This window comes from Arachis hypogaea, chromosome 17 (assembly GCF_003086295.3).
Source record: "Arachis hypogaea cultivar Tifrunner chromosome 17, arahy.Tifrunner.gnm2.J5K5, whole genome shotgun sequence".
Taxonomy (NCBI): Eukaryota; Viridiplantae; Streptophyta; class Magnoliopsida; order Fabales; family Fabaceae; genus Arachis; species Arachis hypogaea.
Window position 1 is genome coordinate 44734817 of NC_092052.1, and position 6254 is coordinate 44741070.

Sequence of the window (6254 nt, forward strand, 5' to 3'; positions counted from 1 at the left end):
TGATTTCTCCTTCTTCTCCTAGTTGTTGCTTCCTGTTCTTTCTCAGATCCTTGTTTCCTTTCCTGCAAAGAGTGATGAAGTTGCTTGCTTCTCAAGCACTTGAGTGGTTAGCTCAACTATGTATGGGCAAGTGTCTGAGTCTTAAGTTGGTGTGTGAACACCAAACTTAGTCTCCTACTTACTCCTCTGCTCTTTGAGTCCTTGAATTCTCCTTAGAATGAAGTTGCTGCTAAGGATTTTAAGCATTTCTGTGATTGCTTAGAATGGTTGTTCCTTTCATATAATTCAAAGGTTGTTGTGTTCAGTTGATCTTTATGGTGGAACACCAAACTTAGAGTCACACATTCCCCTTTGAATTATTGATCCACGAATTCATTGTTTGGTGTGAAACACCAAACTTAATTCTTTGCAATGCACAGAAACTACTTCACCCATTTTATTGAAACAAATAAAAGAAACAGCAAAGGGGTATTACCTCAGGTTGGGTTGCCTCCCAACAAGCGCTTCTTTAACGTCACTAGCTTGACGGTTGCCCCTTGTTAGGGTGGATTGTAGTGCTTGATGTCCTCTCCTCTCACTATGAAAACGTCCCCATTTGATTCCTTCATGATTTCCAAATGTTCCATAGAAAGAACTTTCCTGATTGTGAACACTTGAGGGAGCTGGGAAGGAATGGTTTTGAGGCAAGGTGGGATTGGCAGATAATGACTTGATATCACTTTATCTCCCGGAGAGAAACCTTCAGTGGGAATTTTCTTGTTTCTCCACCCTCTTGGCAATTTCTTTACAATTCTTCCCTTTCTCTTGAGGATTTCTTTATTGACCCTTATGCCAGGAGGATCCTTCTGATCTGTTTCTATTGATTCTTGTGGCTTTAACTCTTGCAATTCTTGTTTGCCTTCCAAGGACTGTTTCAGAGTTTCAGCTGCTGGATTGCTTTCCTCCAAACACAGATGGCTACTATCATCCTTAGGCTTTTCAGGTTCTGGTTCAGGCTCAGATGCAGGTTTGAAAACATTGAAAATGAGCTGTTCATCATGTATTCTCAAAATTAGCTCTCCTTGTTCTACATCTATGAGCGCTCTAGCAGTGGCTAGAAATGGCCTTCCCAGAATGATAGGGTGTAGGTAGCTTTCCTCCATGTCCAAAATGACAAAGTCTGTGGGGAAGAAATAATTTCCCACTTTCACCAGCACATTCTCAACTACCCCTTCAGCTTGCTTCTAAGTTTTGTCAGCCAGTTGTATGATTACGTCAGTGGATCTCACCTCATTCAGTTGTAGCCTCTTCATAAGAGTCAGAGGCATCACATTTATGCTAGCTCCTAGATCACATAATCCTCTGTCAATTTTTGTTTCCCCTATGATGCAGGGGATATGAAAACTTCCTGGGTCTGTTTTCTTAGAGACTATGTCCTTCTTGATGAGGGCACTGCATTCTTTGTTCATTATTACAGTTTGTCCTCCCTTCAAAACTCTTTTCTTGCTCAGCAATTCCTTTAAATACTTGATATGTGTAGGCATCTGCTGGAGAATCTCAAGAAAGGGAATATTGATATGGAGAGACTTAAATGTCTCTAAAAACCTTGAATAGGTTTTCCCTTTTTCACCTCCTCCTAACCTCTGAGGAAATGGTGCTTTTGGTTGGTATGTTTCCAGCATGCCTTTTTGCAGTTCCTTGGCTTGCTCAGTTTCACTTTCCTGCTTAGCTTCTTCCACACCTCCCTTCAAGATTTCTGGCTCCTGTTCTGAGGGTCTGATTCCTTCTTCTTCTGAGACTTCCTTCAATATGGTGATGGCCTTGCATTCTTCCCATCTCACTCCCTTTTGTTCCCCTTTAGGATTCTTTTCTGTGTCACTAGGGAACACTGCAGTTGACTTGGGAGCCTGTTGAGATAGCTCTCCTACTTGAGACTCCATCCTCTTGAGTTTTTCACCATGGTTCCTTAAGGTAGATCTCACATCATCCCTAAAGCTTTTCAACTCACTTATGTCCTGACCCATGTTTGCCAGCATTCCTTCTATCCTGTTTAATTGATCTTGAAATTGTTGGTTCGGATTAGGTTGGGTAGGATGATTATTTTGGCCATGATATGATGGTTGGGAGTAAGTGTTTTGTGTGGCTTGGTATGATCTTTGGTTGGAGTTTTGGTATGTGGACTTGTTATGTTGGTTTTGCTGGTTTCCCCACCCAAAGTTTGGGTGGTTTTTCCAGCCTGGGTTGTAAGTGTTGGAATGTGGATCATATGGTTGCCTTTGTTGATTTCCTACATAATTGGCCTCTTCCCAATCACCTCCTTCAGTGCTTACTTCCTCTTGATCTTGTGTGTGTATTGCAGCCACTTGCTTTGTTTCTAATTTCCTGGTGAGCTCTGCTAGTTGCTTGGTAAACACCTTGTTTTGGGCTAAAATTGTATCAACATGGTTCAGCTCCATGACTCCCTTAGTGTTGTGTCTCTCTGAAGCATAGTAGTACTCATTCTCAGCCACTGTCTCAATCACTTCAATGGCTTCTTCCACAGTCTTTTTCCTGTTCAATGAACCTCCTGATGAATGGTCTACAGCCTTCCTTGATTCATAAGAAAGTCCATCATAGAAAATATGCAATTGCACCCAGTCATGGAACATGTCTGGTGGGCATTCCCTTGTCAAATCCTTGAATCTCTCCCATGCCTCGTAGAGAGTTTCACCATCTTGTTGTCTAAACGTCTGAACCTCAGATCGAAGCCTATTGACCTTTTGTGGGGGGTAGAAACGTGCCAGAAACTTGCTTTCCACCTCATCCCAGGTTGTTAGGCTCCCCCTTGGGAATGATTCCAGCCACTTAGCTGCCTTGTCCCTAAGTGAAAATGGGAACAAGAGCAGTTTATAGGTATCTTCCTGGACTCCATTGGACTTCACAGTGTCGCAAATTCTCAGGAATTTTGTGAGATGTTGGTTTGGATCTTCATTAGCACTCCCACCAAATGAACAATGATTCTCCACAAGTGATATTAGCTGTGGTTTGAGTTCAAAATTGTTGGCCTGGATGGGTAGTTTCTGAATGCTGCTACCACAATTCCCAGAGGTTGGGTTTATGTATGAACTAAGAACCCTCCTCTCGGGAATGGCATTGTTTCCATCAGCTCTCTCATGGTTGTGAACTTCTCTATCCATGTTGAGATCTAGAGCTTCCTCAAAATTGTCCTCAGATTCTCCTTCAGATTCCTCTTCTCTCAGTACTCTCTTCCCTCTTGCTTCCCTTCTAAGTCTATGAAGGGTCCTCTCTGGTTCAGTATATGGAGGGGTTGATGTCTCTTCTCTCCTACCTGTCATACAAGAACACAGCACAGGCAACAAACAATTGAAATACTCTTGGTTAATGGAAGAGTATGGTTAGAGTAGTTGAGGAATTAATTCAAATAGTTAGTGAGTCAGTGAGTTAGTTGCTTGAATTTAAAGGCATAAAGAAAGAAAGCATGTAACAGAGTGCAGAAATTAAAATTCAACAAGTAACTTGAACTGAATTAACAAAGCAAGAAAAATGCTCAATCTAGTTAACTTCCAATTTGAGAATTGTCAATCGAAAACCAATCCCCGGCAACGGCGCCATAAACTTGATGTGCATAAACTTGATATGCTACGATTTAGGAAATTGCACGATCGGCAAAATTCCTTCCGGCAAGTGCACCGGTTATCGTCAAGTAAAAACTCACAATAGAGTGAGGTCGAATCCCACAAGGATTGGTTGAGTGAGCAATTCGGATTAGAAGTATGTTCTAGTTGAGCAGAATCAAGATTTAGATGAGAATTGCGGAATGTAAAATTGCATGAATTAAAGAGCGAGAAGCTAAATTGCTGAAATTAAAAGGGATGGGGGTGATTGCATGAATTTAATTGCAGAATGTAAAGAGAAAGTGGTAGATCAGAAATGGGGAATTCATTGGGTGTTAGGAGATATTGATATCTCCGAATCAAAACATTTTTATTTCTTCCTCAACCAATGCATTCATTGAATTTTGCTTGGCAATCTTATATGATTGGATCCCAATCCCTTGGCTCACCAATTCTCTCTAAAAACGAACAAATTCCCAATCCCTTGGTTTAAATGTTCATAAGAAGAGATGATGCTCGATCACTGATTCTACCACACAGTTTCATGAACCACAATTTGGTAGGATTACATGTCACAATATCCATCCAAACCCCAATCCAATTCACTGTGAGAAAGCTTCTCTAGCATGAATCCTCCATTCCTTTCCCAAGGTTCCGAAGGATTCCAATTATGGGTAGTTTCTTTCCCAAGACAACTACCCAATGGAATTAGATCGAGAAGCTTTCTAACAAAATTCAAGAGAAAAGATTGAAGAAGAAGATAAAACTATTATTGATTCATTGAATTACAATAGAGCTCCCTAACCCAATGAAAGGGGTTTAGTGAGTCATAGCTCTGAATTCAATTCCAAAACTAAAAGAAAATGATCCAAAGTTCTCCGTGTGTAAAAAAGTTCCTAAAAAGTAAAGTCCTCTCTAACTTAAATTCTATCCTATTTATACACTTTCTAAATTGAGCTTCTGTTGTGTTTCTTTGGGCTTTGAGGCCTTTCCCTGATTTCCTTTTGCTTTGGGTTTATGGTCCATAATCCTAATGAGGCTGTGATCCAATTCTGTAACATTCATTGAGCAAACTTAGTGATAAACAAGTAATGACACAAGACTCAACAAATTGAAGTTCCAGACTCATCAATTCTTCAGGCCCAATCCCATAAACCATGATATTCAATTGGGTTTCATACCATAATACATTTAAGTTAATATTTGTGCTCAAATGCTAACTTAAACTTCATTATATTTGGCCTAGAAACCCTTTCAAAAAGTGGCGTTTAAGTTGAAGTTTAAGTTTTAGTTTAAGGTTAAACTGAAACTTAAACGTGGAAATGGAAGAAAGCAACCCAGAAGTGTGAAATGTCGAACACGTTTAAGCTTCAGTTTAAGGTTAAACTGAAGCTTAAACGTGGAAATGAAGAAAGCAACCCTGGAGGAGCAATTGGGTCGAACACGTTTAAGCTTCAGTTTAAGGTTAAACTGAAGCTTAAACGTGGAAATGAGAAAGCAACCCTGGAGGAGAAAAATGGTCGAACACGTTTAAGCTTCAGTTTAAGGTTAAACTGAAGCTTAAACGTGGAAATGAAGAAAGCAACCCTGGAGGAGAGACATAGTCGAACACGTTTAAGCTCCAGTTTAAGGTTAAACTGGAGCTTAAACGTGGAATGCTCCTGGTGACTTTCTTACTTCTGGCGTTTAACCTCCAGTTTAAGGTTAAACTGGAGGTTAAACGTGGAAATGCTCCCTGGTGCCTTTCTTACTTCTGGCGTTTAACCTCCAGTTTAAGGTTAAACTGGAGGTTAAACTTCAGTTCCAGCATTTCTTAGCCTTCATGATTCTGGCGTTTAAGCTCCAGTTTAGGCTTAAACTGGAACTTAAACGCCATTTCCAGCATTATATGGCTTGGTAGTTTAAGTTCCAGTTTAAGCTTAAACTGGAACTTAAACTCCACATGTGATATTCAAGCTTCCTTTATTGATTTTGTTGCTTCCTTGCCTAGCCTCTTCTTCCCTGAAATCATCCAAACAATTGCATCAAAGTCTTGCAAAATTTCATGAGAATTCTTCCATTCATAGCATTCAAGTAATATGACTAAAAACTCATGGAATTTGCATCAAAATCATATTGTTTGGATGGTTCATTGCTTTGTTATTCATTCAACCATTCTTGGTTACTTTAAGCTCAAGAAAATGCATAAAACAACTAAAACTAACAGAAAATGCTAGTGAAACTAGCCTAAGATGCCTTGGCATCAGCTACCATGACAAGGAGCTCACCATATATCCAACTTAAGGACTTTAACTAAAAGTGCTACGTGGGAGACAACCCACCATGGTATAATCGTTCCTTTTATTCCTAGTTTATTTTATTTTAATTTTATTAGTGTCATTCATAATGTTTGCATTAGCATCTGCATGTTGCATTCTGCATTTTGCATATATTTAAAAAAAATAAAAAAGGGGCAAACCATGCGTGCGTGCAGGCCACGCGTGGGCGTCGGTAGAAATTTCGCTCCCCTATCCAACGAACAGAAATTTGTGATGGAATCGTGTGGCTGGTGTGCTCTGCGCACAATTCAACCCACGTGTACGCGTCTATGACACGTGCGCGTCATCTACCAAAAGGGAAATCCACGCTTACGCGTCAAGCATGCGCACGCGTGGATAGGGA

General features: G+C 40.3%; 1 non-coding gene across 1 annotated transcript; it reads left to right on the forward strand.

The window, feature by feature from the left end:
* The first annotated feature begins 2625 nt into the window (after window positions 1–2625).
* On the forward strand, window positions 2626–2729 carry LOC112768504 (small nucleolar RNA R71). The gene has a single exon (XR_003185923.1). It is a non-coding gene; the product is annotated as a small nucleolar RNA R71 (small nucleolar RNA).
* Window positions 2730–6254: the final 3525 nt, after the last annotated feature.